Genomic DNA, 20,500 nt, shown 5'->3' on the forward strand with positions numbered 1-20,500 from the left:
CAGGGCAGTGAGCCAGGTGGACTCAGGCCCGATGGGCGCTGGGGGCTCTGCAGGACAGGGCAGGGGTCAGCATGCCTGGGCTCGGCCTGCAGTGACCGGAACGACCTGCACACCACACTCCCCAAACCAAGGTGAAGCCAGCCACCCGCTGGGCTCCCCATGGCCCGGCCCCGCCCGCTCACAGCCATGGTTCCCATCGTCCGTGCGCGTCCTCCCAGCTGGGAACTCGGCACTCGGACCTGCTCTCTGAGCGCAGGGTGCCCAGGAAGGCGGTGCCGGGTGTCCGCTTCCACCTCGGGCTGTAACAGAATTCCCTCGTGACGTTTCTTGGAAATCAGTGGCTGTAATCACAGCTGCCGAATCTCTGCAAAGGCCTCTCAGCTGCTGGGTTTTGGTGTAATTATTACGAAAGCGCACTGAAAGTGAGGATGAGCCGAAGTCTCTGGGAAAACCCAAGGGCCCAGGGAGGGCAGCTGCGGCCCCCAGACCAGGAACACAACACAGCCCCTCCTGGCTCGGGCCCCAGGGCACCATCCCCACCAAGTGGCGGCAGCAGCTGGCCCCTGACCAAGCTCCCTCTACCTGGATGGCACCTGGCCCAGGTAACCAGACAACACCAGGCCGAGGGCAAGGCGGGGAGGACAGCCAGCCCCCACCCCCGCCCACCGGACCCCTGCTGTCTTTGCATCGCTTCTCGCAGTCCAGCCCACCTGCAGCAGCACCCCGAAACCCCAGGGCCCCTGCAGAACTCGGAGATCAGGTTGGAGCTGACGTGAGATCCAGGCTGCAGCAAAGGCCGATCTGCCCTGGCCAGGGCCTCCCAACCTCCCTGGGCCCATTTCTCCTTTTACAAAATGGGGGCACCAGCCATTCTCCAAAGACTCTCCACCCGAACACGACCTGCTGGGGCCCTGGGTCAGCTCATCACTAAAGCAGGTGACCGCCCAGGACTCCCCAGCAGAAGGGAGAGGGGGGGCTGAGGGATGCCCCCTCTGTCCGTCTCCCCAGGGTCTTCACCCTCAGGACCATCGGTGTGGCCACGCCACGGCCTGACGGGAGTGCGCGGGGAGCCTCAGGTCCCACACAGGCTTGGGAAGCAGAGGCCACCCCAAGGCCAAGTCCGGGCTCTGCCCCGCCTATGCCACGTGCTGAGCCGGGGGCTGGGTCTCCGGGATGCTCAGATTCACCTGCCTCCCCACCATGCCTGTGAGAGGTCTGGGCAGGTGTGCACAGGGCCGAGCTGATGGTGGCCCTCATCTCAACAGGGTCACCATCCATGAAGCACTGGGTCTAGCCCGCGGAGCCCGACAAACAAAACCAGGTAGAGCCGAGGCGTCTTAGCAGGTGCTGCTGAGCTGATGGAGACCCTCCACCTGCCAGGCCGGCGCTGCCTCCACTGACCTGCCTCCCATGAAGCACCCCTCCTGCCAGCACCCAACCCCAACAGGGGCGCAGCCCTCAGTCCAGCATGTGCACCATCAGATCACGGCCCCCTCTCACCGGCGGGTGGGGCTGGCTCTTGGCCAGCAGATCCCACGGACGTCCCGTTCTCTGGGTGTTGACTGCCTTCCCTCTCCCTAGAAGAAAAGACAGACGCCATCTTCCATAAGCAGCTGAGTGTATTTCTGCTCATTTCCCACCGTGCATGGCCCTCTCTATGCCTAGGATTTTGTGCTGCCTGCCTCACTCCTGCCAGATTTCAGGGTGAGGGGGAAGACGCCGTGTTTTACGGCTGCCATAACTTCTGCCCCATTAGACATCTACACTCACATGAAAGCGACCAGATTGATCCGACGACCGAGCACTTCACACGGCAGAAGCTTTCTGGCACCGCAACAGAAACCTGAGGGCCCTCTTCCTCGATGCCAGAAACAGGGCCACCCTGCTGGAGCAGAGGCTGTGGCATCATATGCTCCCAACAGAAGAGCCAGTGGCCACAGGGCTCAGGGGAGCTGGTGGGGGTCAGAGCCCCCGGGGTGCCGCTCTCCTGAGTCCAGGCACGGTCAGCGCTTCACCCCAACCCGAGCCTGGGCACGCGGAGGTCATCTCCTTGCTCGGGGAGGCAGCACCGCCCTCCCTTCCTTCCCAGGCTGGGTTGGGGAGGAGGCAGCTATAGAGAAGAGGGAGTGAGACAGGTGAGCACTTTGGCCTTCACCCCTGTACTGGGAATAGCATCTCCCCAAAATCCACATGCACCCCAAACTGGAATGTGACTGTATTTGGAACCAGGGTCTTTGCAGATGTAAGATCAAGTTCACATGAGAGCTTCCCAGATTTAGGGCCCTTCTGAGAAGGGAAAACGCGGACACCTGTGAAGACCGCCGCGCAGAGACCAGGCCGAAACTGGCATGAGACGGGCATGAGCCCAGAGCACCACGGGCGGCCGGCACCACGCTGCGGAGGCAGGCGGGGGCCCCGAGACACTGTGGCCCCCACCGCTGCGCAAGAAGAAACTCCTGCTGTTTCAACCCCCCACCCCGCCCCTCCACCTGTTAGTGGCGCCATGTTCTGGCCGCCCACGACATTCACCTCGACCGCTGCTGAGGGGACCCTGGGCCCGGCTGGGTTGAGGGCAGATCTTCTCAGACAGACAACGTCCACCAAGAACCTGGCTGGCCCAGGCAGCTCGGGGGCCCAGAGACAGATGCAGTCAAAGCTGAAAAAGCCTCTTCGCCTCACCCCAACTTCTCCCTCATCACTGGGCAGGGAGACCCAAGACCTGGCCACAACCCCATCTCCCAGTTCCTCTACAGCCCCACAGCCCGAGGAAGAGCGGGAACGTGCGGAAGGCGGTGCCCGCCGGGGGTGTCCCTCACTCACAGCGGCTCCAGGGACAACTGAGGGACGAGGATCCAGCCAGGAGGGGACCCGTCTTTCCGGGAGCAGTGGGTTCCGATGAGACCCTCAACACCCACTCACCAACCTGCAGCCTCCCCGCTCCCAGGCCAAAGACCTCCACACCCAGACCTGGTCCTGGGTAGCCAACCCCTCCCCTGCTGCACGCCCCAGCCCTCCTGTGTCCAGCCCCGCCCCCATGCACACCTGGGGCCTTCACCAAAGGTGGGTTGCTGGAGGGTTGCTTCCGAGACTCATCCATCACACAGACACTTCCTATGCAATGCCCGGTCTCCAGCTGGTGGGGCAACGTCCAAGGAGGCGGTACCTCTGACGTCCCCGCCCAAGACGCGAATCACCAGGAGGCCACAGGCAAACCCACCTCGAGGGTCCATCTATCAAATCTGTCAAAGTGGCCCAGACCTCAGAGTCAGGGTCACGAAGGCCACGGAAAGGCTACAGAATACACCAGGCTGGAAGAGCCCAGAGACACAGCAAGACTCAGACGCGCACGCCACGTCCACAGCAGCAGCACCCAACAGCCAAGAGGCAAGTGGCCCCAGGGTCCGCCAATGGGTGACAGTCAAAGGAAATGGCAGCAGGCGCATACCCACACATATACATCACGCAGCCTGGAGAAGGGACGGGCTCCGCCACTCCCTCCAACCCAGAGGAGCCGTGGGGACAGGGTGCAGAGTAAATGAGCCAGTTACACAAGGACACCCCCCGTGGGACTCCACTCACAAGCAGTCCCGGAAGCAGGCCCACAGAGACAGGAAGTAGAAAGGTGCCTGCCAGGAACTGGGGCCAGGATGGGGAGTTTGTGTCTAATGGGGAAAGAGGTTCAGTTTGGGAAGATGAAACAGTTCTAGAGATGGTGCTGAGGGCAGTGCAAAAATGTGCATGCTTCATTCCACTGAAAAAGCTAAAACGGTAAATTTTATGTATAATTAATTAGAAAGTTTTTTAAAATTTGAATTTATAGCCTGGGCAACATAGGAAGACTCCATTTCTACATTTTTTTTTGCAAGACTGAGTTTCCCTCTTGTCGCCCAGGCTGGAGTGCAGTGGCGCCATCTCAGCTCACTGCAACCTCTGCCTCCAGGGTTCAAGTGATTCTTGTGCCTCAGCCTCCTGTGTAGCTGGGATTACAGGTGTGAACCACTGTGCCCGGCCCAAAAAATTTTTTTTTAATTAGCCAGATGTGGTGATGCACAAAATTTTTTTTAAATCAACCATGTGTGGGGATGCACACCTATTGTCCCAGCTACTCCAGAGGCTGAGATGGGGAGATCACCTGAGCCCAAGAGTTTGAGGCTGCGATTGCACCACTGCACTCCAGCCTGGGCAACAGAACAAGACTCTCAAAAAAAAAAAAAAGTTTTTAATTAAATTTAAAGAGACTCAACAAGTAACTGTACTGAGGGGTCTGCACTGGATCTGCTGGTGTAAGGCCAGGAGGGGCCTGGGGGACGGCTGCCAGGGGGTGGGTACAGGCAGGTGGCGGGCAGGTGGCGGGCAGCCCTCAACCCGCACTGGAACAAGACACACAGGTGTGCAGGGGAGGTTTACTCTCAAATCGTTCGGGAAAATCTTTGTACAATACGTGCTGTTTTTCTGTAAGTTTAATTACTTTATCTTTTACCTTTTTCCTTAAACATCTGAAGCAAAGTCCCCACCCTGCCAGTGCTGGGTAGCCAGGTGGGGTAGGTCCCTCCACAATCCTGGACTCGCTGTGGAAACAAGGGGTTGGCAGAGCCCAGAGGCCAGGCTCCGTGCAGGGCAGCTCCAATGGGAGGGGCTGGCAGAGCCCGGAGGCTGGGCGCCGCGCTGAACGGCTCCGATGGGAGGGGCTGGCAGAGCCCAGAGACTGGGCACCGCGCAGGGCAGTTCCGATGGGAGGGGCTGGCAGAGCCCGGAGCCCGGGCGTCATGCAGGGCAGCTCCGACAGGCAGGAGCCGCCTCCAGGCCCCTCACCTCGGGCTGGAGAAAACCAAGTCACCCCTGGGGACCCTCGTTGGACATTCTAAAACCTTCAGAAGCCACTCCCTGAATGTGGCCAGGACCCTCCATGGGCCTTCAGAGCAGCAAAGCGCAGTGCTTGCCTTCCCATGACAGAACCCCCACGCCGTGCAGCTGGGGACAGGACAAAGGGCACACGCCCCCGAGGCCTCCCACTCAGAGCTAGGAGGGGTTTGGGGGTGGGGGTGCCTCTGTTTTCCTGCATCATCAGGAGCCTGGTGAGGCCTAGGGCTGAGCCCTGGGGCAGCTGCTGGTCTGGATGGCACCGGGCCTGGCTCCTGAGGTCCCAGGTCTGGGAACGGCTGGGCTTCCCTGAGGTCTGGCTTGGTGTGGGCCCCAGGGACGTCGCATGCCCCCAGCTTCCCGACAGCCGTCTGCCTGCCAGCACCCGGCCACGGCCCCACTCTGGGCTCCACTGTGACCCACACGCTGTCATTTCCAGGCCACTTCCTATGACATGGACTCACCACCTAAACTGGGTTACGATAATTAACACGAATCCTGTTCCCAAACTTACATAACCGCAGACGACAACGCCGACTCCTAGGAAAACCCTCCCCCACCAGCGGCCCCGTTTCCCTCCCACCACCCCCGCTCAGCTTGGGCCTGGAGCCGGCCAGTTGCACTGGTTTCACGCCCGTCCAGGTGCCGTCCCAGCAGCGGCTGCTGTCTGTGCCTGGCTCCTCCCACTGTCCTGGGCAAGTGCAGAGCCAGCCCCCCAGTGCCCTCTACGCACTAAAGGCTTTCTGCCCCTCCCACGCCACACCGGGGGTTCGCATCTACCTGACCCTTTGAATGTGGCCTTATTTGGAAACAGGGTCTTTACAGATATCATTAGTGAAAGGAGGGAAGATGAGATATCCCGGATTTAGGGTGGACCCTAACACACATCCTTATAGGAGGGAGAGGTTTGGACACAGATGCAGAGAAGGAAGGTGGCCGTGTGAGGACGGAGGCAGAGACTGGGCCGATGCTTCCACATGCCAAGAAAGGCCCAGGACAGCGGCAGCCTCGGGAGCTGGAGGGCGGCGTGGGACGGAGTCTCCCTCAAAGCCTCTGGAGGAACCAGCCCTGAAGATGCACAGTGTCAACTCCGGGCCTGCAGAACTGGGACAGGAGCACTCTCTGAGGCTTCCTGCCACCAAACCTGTGGCCTCTGTCCTGGTGGTCCCCGGAGATGGATACCCTGTCCCCCTCCAACACACCCCAGGGTGCTGGAAAAGCCCCTTCCCTCCTCCTGGCCTGTCACCTGCACAGCTGCAAATAGACACCCTGCCCTCCTGGAGCTGGCAGATCCCCACGGGGACCCCCAGAGTGGCATTCGCAGAGGTCAGGCCAGACCCACAGGAAGGGAAGGCGACAGAGCCAGCCCTCACAGGGCCCGGCTGGGGAAGGGCCCTGCAGCTTCTGGGGCCGCCTGGGAGCCCTCTCTGGGTCTGCCTTGGGCTGGTCCAAGACCTTCCTGGTGACCAGAAAGCAGGGTACTGTACCCCATTCGGAGCTCACAGTGGGAAAACTGAGACCCAGGGTGGCCATGGTGTTTGCCCAGCTCCCACCGCAGCACGGGGGAAATGAGGCTCGAATCCCAAGAGAACACTTGCTCTCCAACCCTGGAAGTGGCTGCTCAGCTGAGGACAGCCCAGGACGGCACCGGCAAGATCCCCGACGAGGCCCCAAGCGCCCTGTCCTCCCCGGTCTGAGCTGCTCGAGGGAGGGCAAGCCCTCCCCATCCCTCGTCTGCTGCCCAAGGCCGGCCATGGCCCAGGCAGGCCCAGTTTCCTGCCCTGGGGACTCTGCTGGGAAGTTCCGGGAGGTGACCTGGGGACTCTGCTGAGAAGTTCCAGAGGTGACCTGGAAGATGGGCACCCCCAGTGACCGTCATCTCATGCACGGAGGTGAGTGGTATTCGGGGACTGTCGGGCTTGTACGGTCTCCAGGTGGACACTGGTTCAGAGAGCATCAGCAGCCCCTTGGCTGTGTGGGGTCAGGGGAATTTTGCTCTAAACATGCTCTGTCCAGCTCCCTTACAGTGGGACGGAGCCTCTGGGGAGAATCTTGAAGCTGGGAACTGTACCACTGCCCACATCAGGCCCAGTTGGAAGGGATGACAGGGGCAGGGGACACACTGTACTCAGCAGGGTGGGAGGGACCCTCAGACCCCCCTCCCTGCCTCTCTCCCCTAGGGCACAAATTTGAGTCCACACAACAATGCTGGATCCAAGCCACCGACCACATCTTTCCCGGTAGCTGCCCCTGAGTCCCTGGAAGCTGCAAAGCCATAGTGGTCAGTCAGCAGGACGAGCCACTGCACGTGGACATGGCCCAGTCTGTGGCCAGGGACTCTTTCTCGGGGGCACTTGGGGCTCGTGAGGACCCAGGTCCGGTAACCACCACAGTCAGCCATGGTTAACCATCAGCAGGGGCCTCACTGCCATCCCAACCACAATGGCCTTGTTGAGGCCCCCACCCAGCCAGCCAGGAGGCATCCTGGTCTGGGGTCACTGAGACACAGGGAGGCAAAGGACTTGGTCTTTCCTAACCCACTGCTTCATGCCTCCTAGGGTCCCCTCACCACAGATGAGGGCTCAGGCCTGGGCGTGGAGGGTGGGATGGGCAGAAAGGACAAGGGCTGGGCTGTCCCACAACGGGACCTACCCCAAGCCCGGAGGGGAGCCAGCCCAGCCCCCGGCATCCTGGGAGAAGGTTTCCCGGAGGAGACAGCAGGCAATTTGCATAATATTCTTTGCAAGTTAATATCAGCCTCTGATAATGATCTCGGCATCGCGTGGAGCGGCTGAGGCGGCTGTTACAACACTAAGTAATCATATTTTAAATTATGTTTCCCTTTATAGAAAGGTGTTGCAAAAACACACAGACACGAAATCTGTCTGTTGCAGCCCCGCTGCCAACCACCTGACCAGCTTTCGGTTACGCGGTTACGTTTGCAGCACTGCAGCCCGGGAGAAACAGAGGGGCGGCAGCCACAGGCTACCCCCGGGCCCCCACCCAGAGCCTCCCCCTGCCAGGGGACCCTCCCAGCTGGGGACCCCACCCAGATCTGAGCCAGGCTCTGGCCAGGGCCCACGGCCTCAAAGGAGGACCCACAGCCCACATCTTCCTGAGGTCCCCATGGCCCTAGGAGAGAGACAAGGGGGCTCCCCCTCCCCATAGCCACCCCCCTTGATGGAAACCTAGCACCCACAAAGGCCTGACTTCCAGGCGAAGGGTAGTGGGTACAGATTTCAGAGAACTCAAGGCCCTTCAGGTTCTGCTCTGCCTGAGCCTCCATGTCACCCCCCCAAACCCTGCCTGGTGGGGGGCTCCTGTTAGCCCCTCCCCCAGCGCTGGGGGCCTCTCCTCAGGAAGGTGAACCCAGCCTCGGGGTGCCCTCCCTCCTCTGAGGCTCCCCCAACTCATGTACCTCTACACCACTTGGCACATCCACAGTTGGGGGAGGCCCTGGGCGACCCTTGTCCCCATTCAGAACGGGGGACCCCAGCCCCAACAGAGTGAGTCATGTTCTTCTACTTTCCCTCTTCATTTAGGAGCCACGGCCGACCACTCAACCTCTATTTTCTTAAAAGCTTTTTTTTTCCTTTTTTATTAAAAAAAAAAATCCAATTATAGCACAAATCTCTCAGCAGGGGTCAGTGTGGAATAAGAATAGCCAAAGTTAATGGACATGACACAGGCAAGATTAATGCCTAAAGGGTTTCAAAAGTTGTGTGATGCGGATTTCATTAACATTTTAATTGTAATGTATCTTTTTAATCTTCTCTCACCCTAATGGCTTTATATCCAAAAAAAAAAAAAAAAAAAAAAAACCACGAAGAAACTGCTGACAACAACAAAAAGTATCAATATACAAAATTTAACAAAGGCGCTTAGCTGTGCAATGGAAATGAAATTAAATGAGCAAAACTCTGTTAAAGCTGATTTTTTTAACAGCACAAAAGTCAAGAATTCAGCAAAGATGGTAATTCCCCTTTCTTGGTACAGACACCAACCAGGTGGTAGAAGGGAGACAGGCACAGCCCCCGGGGCAGGTGCCCAGGGCCTGGGTGGGGGCCCTGCCAGAGGGGATGCCTCAGGGGTCCCTGGGAGGAGGAAGATGTGGGACAACTTCCTTCTGATCCGATCCAAAGGCAGGGCCAACGCTGACTCCCTCCAAGACTGCCCCAGAAGAACCAAGGAAGGCCCACAGCTGTCCCCTGACTCCAGGCAGTGCCCAGGAGTGAGGAGGTAACTCCTCCAGAAAACACCAGCCCACTGGGAGGAGGCCCCAGGACAGTAGGGGTGGGGAGGGAGCATCTAAAGTATCACTGTAACGAGGGGGGCACTAGCATTTTGTGGGGTGGGGGCTGGGTTGCGCAAGTCTCCTCTCAGCAGGCACCCAGCTCCCAACGCCCTCCGTGAGGGACCCCAGGCAGCTCTGGCCAACAGCACAGCCCGGATTCCAGCCTCCAGCTTCCAACATCAGCTCCTGAAATGTACTCAAGCCTGACTATGGAGAGCTGGGGGGATTTTTATTTTCAATCAACAAACATTTCTTGAGGCATGACTATGCTGAGGCTGATGCTCTACCCCTTCACAGACCACACCAGGGAGGCCACCCCCAGCCCAGGGCCAGGCTGCCCTCGGGGCCCCGGTGGCTGGGCTGGGGCCGGCCAGCCCTGGGCTTGGGAGACATCCCTGCAGCGTGGCTTGCTGTTCACCCCAGTGACTATATATGGGCACTTTCAGGCCCCTTTGTTCCCCGCCCCCAGCCCTGCCTGCTTCCCAGGCACAGGGGCAGGAGCTGGGCGGGCCCAGGAGCTCGTGGCCGTCCATGGCGCTGTGCCTTCCTGGATGCCAGGGCCCCGCACTGGGGGAGGGGAGATTCCTTCAGAGAGACCCGGAGCCAGCCTCTCCTCCCCGTGGGTCCCTGCAAACAACGTCTGGAGAAAAGCCTGCCTCTCGTTCTCCCGGGAGACTCCATGGCGTCCTCCTCTTAAAGGGTAATGAGCCTCACATGGGATTCAGCAGCTTCACTGGCCCAACAGCCCCCAGGCCAGCCCCAGCCGGCATGAAGGCGGAAAGGCCGGGCTGCCCACATTCAGCCTCCAGCTCCTCGGAGGAGGCAGATGATGCTACTCTGTAGCAGGATGGCCTCAGGGAGGACGGGTTCCTCACTCAAGGTCACACAGCCTGGGCTGGGCGTTCTCCCAGGAGACCTGAGCCCAGGGTTCTGGCTGCCAAGTGCTCCAATGAGGACCCAGGCCCAGCAAGCAAACACTGGGGATGTGGTGGGGCCCCAGGAGCCCTAGGTCAGGGTCCCAAATGCCCTCCCCTACTCAGACTAGCTCCCAGGCTGATCCCCTGTGTGGACAGGGGTGAGTGCCGGTCCCGGAGTTCATGTCCCCAAATGACAAGCATCCAATCCTTCCAGACAGATGCCTTCACGCCAGCCCACTGCGCCCTGCTGAGGCCCTATACAAGGGTGGGTGCTTCCAAAACCCAAACTGTAAACAGCAAACGCAGGAAGGCCACAGCTGAGGGAGCTGGGGCTCCCAGCAAATGGGCAGCTGCAGGTGACACAGTAAGGAGCCCCAGCCAGCCAGGAAGCATATTTTACAAATGATCTCATCTCACCAAGAGCCAGGGCTGGTGAGAGCAAGGATTTGCTAAAAAACAAAAAAACAAAAAAACAGAGGTCGCCAGGATCCCTGCCCTGCGAGAGAGGCAGGGGCAGGCGTGGAGCAGCAGCCCCTGGCCTGGGTAACCCCACTCCCCGGCCCCCACAGCCAAGGCCCAAACAGCCTTCCAGTCAGATCTCCTTGGTGACTCTGGACAGGCTGAAAGGGAAATGAGATCCACCTGGGGGTTAGGGGGTGCCTCAGGGAGGCCGGCATGGGGGCCACACACAGCTCTGAACTGGGGCCCAGTGGAGAGACAAGAGTAGAGAAAAGCTGGCCAAGCTCCCCCACCCAAGGCCTGACTACCCACCTCTGGGAGGACCAAGGGCGTGCCCAGAGAGGATGCCAGGAAAGGAACGAAACGCTGGGGAGAGGGCACTTCGGGGAAGGCCCAGGACCCAGGGAGCTGGGTCTGCAGACACTCACCGCCGGGGAGCCTGACCAGAGATGGGGTGAGAGGCCCCAGTGAGCCAGCTCTACACAGGTTCCCAAGCCCCCTCATCAGCCCCCAGTCAGACCAGACCCAATCAGACCTCACAAACTCCCGCACCTGCCCACACACATCAGACGGCGGCTCAGGTCCAGCGTCCAGACGGGCTAGCACTACTTCTCCCCTGCCTTGGAGGACGCTCCACAGCCTCACACCACGGGGCTTTGCTTCTCCTTCGAGCCAGGCCTGGAAGTCCAGCCCCAGGTTTCCTCAGGCCAGGCCAGAAATGTCACCCTGAAGTGTAAGGTGGCCTACCTTGTCCTTAGAACCACAATGGGAGGCTGGTCAGCCTGGGCCACTGAGGCAGGGACATGTGCTACCAAGGTGAAGGTGGACTGGGCCGGAGGAGCAGCAGAGTCAGGGGGCCCCATAGTCAAGTTCCCAAATGTGTTCGTTACACTGGGGTCTGTAGAAGGCCTTGGTTCTCCAGAGAAACATGCTGGTGTATCCTGGGGTAAGGGGTGCTACCTGCTGCCCCCCCGTGGACTCGGACCCTCATCCCACCGGCCACAGTCCAACTGGATCTCTGAACCCACTGCATGACCCTGCAAAGGGGATGGAGTGACCCCAAGGGGCTGTGAGATGCAGAGAGGCAGCCTGGGGACAGTGTGTGGAGGTGGCCAGGACAGGGCTGGCTGAGGAAGGAACATGGGCTCTGCCCCACTGACGGTGGCCGGGGCCACTGGGCACTTGGTGCCCTGTGCGTTCCAGGGACACAGGTCAGAGGCACAGACCTCAGAGGAAGGGGCACGGGGGGAACCCTGGGAACTCAACATCCCGGAAAGGACACCTTGGTTCCCGTTCCATCCCTCGGGCCTGGGAGACCACACTGCCCACAAACCAGGAAAGCAGGACTCCGGAGGCAGAGGCCAAGAGGAGCGCAGGCCTGGAAGAACCGCTCAGCACCAACATCGTCACTGTTGTTTCATGAATAATGCAGCCTCATGCTTTAATTGGAAAACACAGGGAGGATTGAAGAATTTTTTTAAAGTCACCACTAGCCCCCCGCCCAGGGCAGAGCGGCCCTGCGCACCCTTCTAGCAGCCGGTGGTAAAGAACAGAGCCTGTTCTCGCAGCCTGTAGCAGCCCAGCTCCCACTGCTCCCAGCACGAGATCTCCTGGGCGGCTCCTCCGCCGCAGTGGCCGCCTTCCCGCCAGGCCGGGGCCAGCACCATCGAGCCCTGGGTGTGACCACTGCGAAAGGATCCCTGGCCACTAAAACGTGACAAGCGATACCTTGTTCCACTCTCTGTGCCCGTTCCAAGTGGCTTTGCTGAAAGGACAGGGGGCCACCACCTTGGGTGGCAGCTCCTTGTATTTCCTCCCCTTGGACTCTGGCCCAGCTGCCACCCAACAGTGACCCCAGGGGAAAATGCCAAGAGGCCTCTTGGAGGGAGGGGCTGGGCAAAGCCCCACAGAGGACCACACGGGTGCTCCAACGGTGGCCGGGAGACGAAGGGGTGGGTGGCTGAGAGGTGGCGGGTGGGGCGGGGGCTGCCTGAACCTTGACCTAACTCTAGGCGCCCCTGCTGGGGGTGCTACAGGCTAAAACACCCTGCAGAACGCTGAGCTGAGTGTCCCACTGGAGAACAGAAGGGAAGGAGGTCAGCAGCCTGCCAGACGAAAAGAGAGGTGAGTGAGAAGAAGGGGCGACCTGGAGGGACACGGACTCTGGCAGGAGAGGGCGGCCGCGCTGGCGGGCGGGAACACCAAGGTGCACGCGCTCCGGGAGGCAGCTCCACGGGATGGGAGTCCGGGCTGCCTTGGACACCCCCGGGTCAGCACCCCCGCGACACACAGGAAGGAACGCGCAGCAGAGAACGCAGCTCAGGGCACCCAACGGCCCACCGAGACGGGCCCACCAGCACGTGGGTGAAACACCTCCAATCCGGAGGCCCCGCGCGGGGGTTGGGGGAGGGAGTGGAACGGCCTGGGAGGCCAACTCCAGGGACCGGGCCTCGCGGCCTTCAGACCCACAGGTTTAAGCGGCCCCACGACAAGAGTCCAAGACCAAACTTCCCCCAGAGCCTGGCAAAGGGGCTGGGAGGTGACCTCTGACCTCCGACCCCACACAATCCCAGCAAGAGAAGCAGGAAACTCCGTCGGAAGGCCTCGGTCCGCCCTGGCCGTGCGGGGTGCGCGGCGGGCCCCGGGCTCCGCTGAGTTTCTTAGAGAAGGGGCTGGGGCCCCCCGACCTCAGCTCCGCTGAGGCACAGAAGCTGGCAAGAGGCGGAGCCCCCTCCCTCTGCGGCCGGACCCCAGTTTCTCCCCAGGCTGGGGCGCGCGTGGGGGAGGAGCGGGAGGCGGTGACGACCCACGAACGGGCCCACCTGGACCGGGAGGGCGAGGCGCGGGCCCGGCTGGGCCAGGCAGCTGCGCAGATGCGCCGGGAGGGGTGGGTCCCTCCGCCCTGGCCCCGGGCCAGTCCTGCCCGGGCTTCCCCACCCGGAGAGCTGGATCGGCCAGTCGGGTCCCTGGGGAGGCCGCGCGGGTCCCCAGAAATCCAGGGAAACCCAGCAGGCGGCGGGGAGCGCCCCGGGACGCCCAGAGCCGGGGTCTCCCCGAACGCGCGGCTCGGCGTCCCGGCCCGGGGTCGCGGGCGCCTCCGCCGGGACCCCCCGGCCCCGCCCGGCCCCCCTCCGCGGGCTCCCGCGGCCGGTTCCCGCGCGCACGCCCGGGCCGGCGCGGAACTCGACCGCACCCGCCCCGCGCGGCCGGCACTGCGGCAGGGGGCCCGCGCCAAGTTGGGCGGCCGCGGAGTTTGCGGGAAGTACGGGCCCGGCCCGCGGGACGACCCCGCCCGGCGGCGTAACCCGGCGGCGGCCGCGCGCGCCAAGTTGGCGGTACCTGCGGGCGCCCGGCCCGGTCCGGCCTGGGCAGCTGCGGCGCGCCGCCCGCGGCAGGAAGTGCTTGGCGTCCCGGCGCTCCGGCTCCCATGGACTTTCTCCGACCTCGCCCAGCACCGGCGGCCGCACCGCGGCGGGGGCGGGGCGGCGGCGGGGGAGGCGCCCGCGGGCCGTTAAAGGGACAGCGCGCCGGCCGCGCGCGCGCGCACTGGCAGCCAGGTGGGCGCCTGGGGTCGGGGCTGGGGGCCGGGGGCCGGGGGCCGGGAGGGTCCCCAGTGGGGGCCGGCGGGGCGTGGGGAACCCCGAGCGCGGGGGAGGGGAGGCGGCAGCTCCTCGCCCCTCGCGCGTCCTCCTTCCGGAGCTGCCGGCGGTCGACCCTGCGCGGGACACCCGGCGGGAGCCGGACGCCGCGGCGCAGAGGACGGGGCTCGGCGGCCGGGCCGGGAAAGGACCTGGAGCGCCGCCCTCCGCCCTCCCCAGGCCCCGGCCGAGGCCGGACTCGCTAAGCCCGGGAGAGCCCCCGGGCCCCCCTACCCCGCCCCCGGCGCGCGCCCTGCCCGCGGCGGCCGCGTCCGCACGGTGCAGCCTCCGGGATCCGGGCGGGGAAGTGCGTGCATCCGCAGCCGCCCTGGACGCTCAGGCGGGCCGTGGAAGACGCGGGTGCGGGAGCGCCCTTGGGCGAACAAATGCGGGGCTCCGGCGCCCGTCCCTGCGGCCCGGGAACTGCAAGCTGCCTGGACTGGGCCTGGTGCTGCCTTCAGGCCTGGTGTGATCCGGGCGCACTGGCGCGTTGACAGTCATTCCGGCACCGGCCACGCAGCTCTCCATCTGCCCAAGGCCACGCTCCTGAGGACAGAGGTGCAGTTTTAAAACAAGGGCACGGAAATAAAACCGGCCACACACCCGCAAGGACCCAGAGACCCCTCCTCAGCTGCCCTCTAACCTGGGGCCTGAGGTCAGGACAGGCTGCAGTGGTCCTCAGAGGCTAAGCCAGCCTCACTCCCACAGCACGCTCAAGGGTCCTTGCCGGAGAATGGAGTGATACCACCTCAGTGGTCCCGAGCGAGGGCGCTGGGAGAAGGGTTGAGAAGGAGATGGCCACCAGCATCCCAGAGAACGCCTTTGGGGCTCTGGGGATCAGAAACCTGGGGCTACAGCCCTCCTGGCACAGTCAGCCAAGGTCATTCCCTGGACAAATCATCAGAAGCTTGGCCAGGTTCTTGTCACCCCAACCTCAAGCTAGGCCCTTGATCTTGGCCACAGACTGGCCCTTGACCCCAACTTTAGGTTCTACTCAGCTCTGCGTCCAGAACACACACACACACACACACACACACACACACACACACACACACACACAGCTCACTCCCTGGCTTGCCTTCTATGGGGGTGAGTATGGAACCCCGCAGGGACTCTGGGCTCTCCCCACAGTCCCATCTAGACCTAAATGCAGTCCCAGGTCCCACACCCCAATGCCCTTCCCCCCACCACTGCCACTTCCAAACCCACCCTGCAGTCTACTGTGGGAAGGAGGCATGACTCTACAGGCTGGAGACACTTGGCCACACGTGGCTTGGTGTGTGCGCTTGTGGTCGTGGCCCACGAGGGGCAGAGTGAGAGGGACAGGTGGAAAGACAACAGCTGTGCAGTGGTGTCACCTGCTCAGCACAGGTGGAGGCAGAAGGCCCTGGGCGCCAGGGGGGAGGAGGGTTCCGAGTGCCTCCCACACCCAGGGCATAAGCTCAGCAGCCTCAGGGTTCCGGTGGTTCCTAAGCCTGACTTTACAATCTCTGCAGGATCTCTCAGTGAGCACAGCTACCCCAAGCCCCTGAGAATCGTGAATCCCAGAGACAGATACCTGGAGCTGCTTCCAGCCCTGGGGCAGGCCTCAAGGGACTACCCACTAGGACCCCAGGGATGGGACTGATTGTTTTAATCACTTTTATTTTCTAAATATTAAAGACATTCTTCTTTAGCGAAGGATATTTGGAAAGCATTGAAAAGTGTTTAGAAGATAGCGGATACCCAGAAATCAATTCCCCAGTTTCTGTGTGTCTATACATATGTACACCAACATATATTTGCACCTTTTAAAGCAAACCCTGCATCCCTACTGAATTCCAGGCCCGTGCTACTGAGTATGTACGCCTTACCACATTTAACGTTCACAACAGTACCATGAGGTGAGCTCTCAGTTTATTCCTTTTTTTTTTTTTTTTTTTTTTTTGAGACAGAGTCTCACACTGTTGCCCAGGCTGGGGTGCAGTGGCGCGATCTCAGCTCACTGCAACCTCCGTCTCCCAGGTTCAAACGATTCTCCTGCCTCAGCCTCCCGAGTAGCTGGGATTATAGGCATGTGCCACCGCTATTTTTGTATTTTTAGTAGAGACGGGGTTTCACCATGTTAGGCAGGCTGGTCTTGAACTCCTGACCTCAGGTGATCCACCTGCCTCAACCTCCCAAAGTGCTGGGATCACAGGCGTGAGCCACCGCGCCTGGACTTATTCCCGTTTTACAGCTTAGCCTGGGCCTCACTCAGGGGTCCCCAGCAGGGCCTGGGCTGAGTGGGGCTCACCCCGGGTGCATCCTCTGCATCTCCCCCCTACATTTGATCTTGTTGATTCCTGGCTGGTACGAGGGCCTGGTGGCCACGGTCTCAACTGAGCATAGCAGCACTGCTGCTATGGGTCTCCAGCTCAGGGAGGCCCCATCCGGGATCCAGGCCTGAGTTCTTACAGCCTTGTAGCTTGATTTTTCCCCTTCCATCAAGAAAACACTGGGCAGGGGTAAGGGGAGGTCACAAGCCACATCTGCAGACACTGCAGAGCCCCTGGGTGCGCTCAGGAGCCATACACAGAGGACCAACCTGTTGGCCTGGACACCTGTGTGTCCTCCCCTGGATGGCAGAAGCCTTCGGCGGCTCTCCAGGTGCTGCTGCGGGTGGTGACATCCCACCCCAGTCTCACGCCAGATCCAGTCTGTGCCATCCTAACAGCTCTGTGTTAAAGTCATGTCGGAGCCACCCTCCTGGTCCACAACTGCCCTGTTCTCCAGTGATTGCCACAGCCCCCTTCCCCACCCCGGTCTCTAGCCTCCCCTCCAGCCCTGCCCCAGCCTGTCACCACACAGCAGCACAGGGCTGCTTCTAAACCTGTTGGATTACCCCCACCCGCTCAGAACCCCCAAGAGCTCCCCAATGTACTTCTTGCTCAGAGCACAAGGCCGGGTGATTGGGTGACCAGGACCCAGCTTCCCACCCCCGCCTCATACCCCACCCCACCCATGCCCCACATCCTTCCCCACCCCACATCCCACCCCCGTGGTACCCTCGCCCACGCCAGTGCCTGCTCAGCTGCAGCCAGGCTGGCTTCTGCTGCACCTTCTGCCCCAGGGCCCTTGTACCCACTGTTCCCACTGCCTGAACCTTCTGCCCCTGTGTCTCCAAGCCTTGTTCTGTCACTTTCTTTGAGTCTCCACCCCAATATCCCTGGCTCAGGAAGCTTTCCCTGACCCTTCCTTATGAAAGAGTCACACGGCCGTCGGCAACGGGCACCCAGACCCCATCCTGACACTGGTCCGCCCTTGGCTTCCATCGGCACAGTCTCCTGCTTTGTCCGCTGTCTCGTCACTGGCTCAGTGTAGTGTCTGGCACAGAGCAGGTGCCCTGAGGACTCTCAGAATTGGAGCCTAGGCTCCATCTCTCTCTACCCCGTTTCCTGGGGCTGCTGGGGGATGCTGTGCCCCCTCCCCCACACCTGCCTGAGTTCCGGCGCCTCTTCCTGGTCCTCAGAGTGTCCCGGGAGCTCGGTCAGCAGAAAGGGAAGTAGCAGGCGGGGGGCCTCAGGTGCCTCCCTGGTGCTGCTGTTCGGGTCAGCCCTTGGCCAGGGCTGTTGGGCTGAGAAGACCCCAGGAGGACCTGGAGCCTCTCACCAGCCCAGCACGGGCTCTCTTGGCTGTGCTTCCGGGACAGCTCCCCAGAGCCAGAGTGCGCCCCTGCACCCTTGCGGCAGGAGCACAGCCAGAGGGCTTCTCTACCCACTCTCTTGCTTGCATCTCGCCTGTCAACACAGAAGAGAGGTGCAGAACAGTCTTTGGTGAGACGGCCAGTGGTGCCGCTGTCTCCGGAGGAAGCCGCTTTCATTGTCTGAAGAGCAGTTCACGGGGTGGGGCTGGGGGGGGCAAGAGAAACCATCTGATTTCAGTCCGGTCCTCTGCCTTCCTGGGGCAGGGCTTGCCGGTGGGGGAGGACTTTCCTGTTCACTGGGAGCTTCTGTGGTCCCCCACAGACACCCCAGTCTCAACAGTGGGGTTGGAGAAGACGTGGCCAGGCCCCTGGCCTTGTAGCTTATGTGCAGCAGATGATAAAGGCCCTATGAAGACACGTGCGCTCAGTGAGACAGCCGGAGGAGGCTGCTCCTACTCGACGGATGGGCTGAGGAGGAAACGAGGGAGTGGGGGACCCTCATGGGTCGGGGGGTGACAGGAAGCCGGGCTTGCCAGGGTCTGCACCCTCACCTCCACCCAAGGGGGCCCTGTCCTGTGAAGCTGCCCCAACGCCTGGCCTCAGAGGGCTTGTGGTCCAGCAGGCAGCACAGGGAAGATGTGGCAGAGGTGATGAAGAGCGGTGGTGTGTGTGCGGGGCGGCGGGGGGAGGGGGGTGCGCGGGGCGGCCGGGGTGTGTGTGCGGGTCTGCGGGGGGGTCGTGTGTGGGGTGTCGGGGTGGGTGTTTGTGCAGGGCGGCGGGGGCGTGTGTGCGAGTCGGCCGCGGTGGGGCTGGTGCGGGTTGGAGGCAGGGGTGGGGTGCGGGGTGGTGGGGTGGGGGGTGCGGGGCGGCGGGGACCGGCCCAGGGCCATGGACTCCGGACCAGAAAGGCAGAGACTGACTTGGGGTGGGCTCTTTCCTTCTTCTTTTTTTTTTTTTTTTTTTGCCTTTTTTTTCTAAATCGACGTGAGATTCACCTGACAGCAACCAATATCAATTGAACAACTCCGTGGCATTTAGCACATTCCTGGGGCTGTGCGTCCGCCGCACCCAGCTCCCAAGCAGCCTTCGTCCCCGCCACTGTCTCCCCTGCTTCCCAGTGCTCAGGATTTTACCAGCAGCGCCGCCTCCATGCCCTGCACGAGGCCCCCTTTTTGTTTTCTAAGTGCTCGTTCCTTTCTTCCATCATAATCCATGGTTACATATCACTGTGTCGATTTTGCTCCCATCCACCCTAGAGAGAGGCTCCAGGAAAGCCCTGGCTGCTCCCACAGCCCCCTTGTCAGGGCCCCACTCTGTGCCAGCCTGAGGGGGCCGAGAGTGGAGCGGCTGAGCCGGCCCTTGCGACTGGGGGCTAAGCTGGGCCCACCAGCCTCACCCTGGGCCCTGGGTGCAGCCCCCATACTTGGAGTAGAAGCCAGGCCCTGTGTTTCTGCAGTTGGGGTTTTGGCTGGTACCTCCAGCGTGGGGTTCAAATTGAGCCCATTGCCCATTTTTTTTTAGTAAAAAGGCTGTGGAAGTCAGCCCAGGAGCCCAGGGTGGTGCCTGCTGAGTCCTGGAGGAGAGTGAGGGGCCAGGGGCCCCCAGAGCCCAGGGGACGAGGGCTACACACAGCAGAATGGCCCAGGACACTGGACAGGGCCTCACCCACCTGTCCACCCAGGGACTGAGGCCACACTCCAGCCAAAGCCCCACTCAGAACATCAGGCCTTGGCAGGCCCCCAGGGAGTCCACCTTGAACACCACCCCCTTGGGGTCCTGAGGCAGCTCCGGGGAAAACCACCTCCGCTTTGGTTCTGGAGCCAGCTTCTAGAAGATGTACAGTTTGCAAGACCAAGCCCAGCTGGCCCCACCCCCACCACCGGCTGCACTGGGTGTGGTTCTGCCCACCTGCAGGACAATGGGAGATGCAGGCAGGTGTTTGTGACTCTGCAAGGCCCTGCATCTCCCGCAGAGCTGGCCCGGGCCCCTGGTCACTCCCCCACTGCCATTTCTTTCTTTAGGACGGTTATTCTAGTGAATGGGTTCAAAGCCTGGGCCGGACCGCCCTGGGCCCTCCACCCCTTGGGGGATCCCCATCCTGTCTACGATTCTGCTGGGCAAAGGGCACTTCTATGGGCCTCAGATGCCAAGGACACTTGCCATCCTGGCGGCTCTTTTGGGTGTCCCTGCTGTGACCACCACGAAGCCCAGCGTGCTGATCCCAGCAGCTCCCGCCTCTGCCTGCTGGGCTGACCCTTTGAGGCCTGTGTCCACACCAGGCACTGGGCTGTGTGGACAGGGCTAGCTCCAGGAGGCCAGAAGGACCCAGCTTGCCCTGTGGTGAAACTGTCCCTCTGTGCTTAGAGATGTCCCTCCCAGCCTGAGCTGCTGACCTCACCCACTCCTCAGCCTTGGTCCCCCCACCCACGCTGTCCCTTGCGGCACACTGGGCTCTCCCTGAGCTGCTGACACAGGACCTTTGCACCCACTGACAGACACAGGGCCTTTGCACCCGCAGCTCCTCTGCCAGGACCCCCGTCTCCCTGCAGCGGCAGGTGAGCTCCAGCTCATCCCCAGAGCCCAACTCGGGACTTCAGGGACGCTGTCTCTGAGCTCCGGTAGCTCTCCTAGCACCAGGCTCCCTCCTCAGGGCCCTTGACGCGGCTGA

At 61.7% G+C, this 20,500-nt stretch overlaps 1 protein-coding gene across 1 annotated transcript in view; it reads right to left on the bottom strand.

Annotated features, from left to right (window-relative positions):
- Window positions 1-14,024, bottom strand: part of NACC2 (NACC family member 2) — a 94,387-nt gene extending 80,363 nt beyond the window's left edge. The window contains exon 1 of the mRNA XM_054520908.2: window positions 13,870-14,024. The gene's annotated coding sequence lies outside the window, so the exon portion shown is untranslated. The remainder of the gene's footprint in view (window positions 1-13,869) is intronic.
- Window positions 14,025-20,500: the final 6,476 nt, after the last annotated feature.

The sequence above is a fragment of the Pongo abelii genome, chromosome 13 (assembly GCF_028885655.2).
Source record: "Pongo abelii isolate AG06213 chromosome 13, NHGRI_mPonAbe1-v2.0_pri, whole genome shotgun sequence".
NCBI classification, from domain to species: domain Eukaryota; kingdom Metazoa; phylum Chordata; class Mammalia; order Primates; family Hominidae; genus Pongo; species Pongo abelii.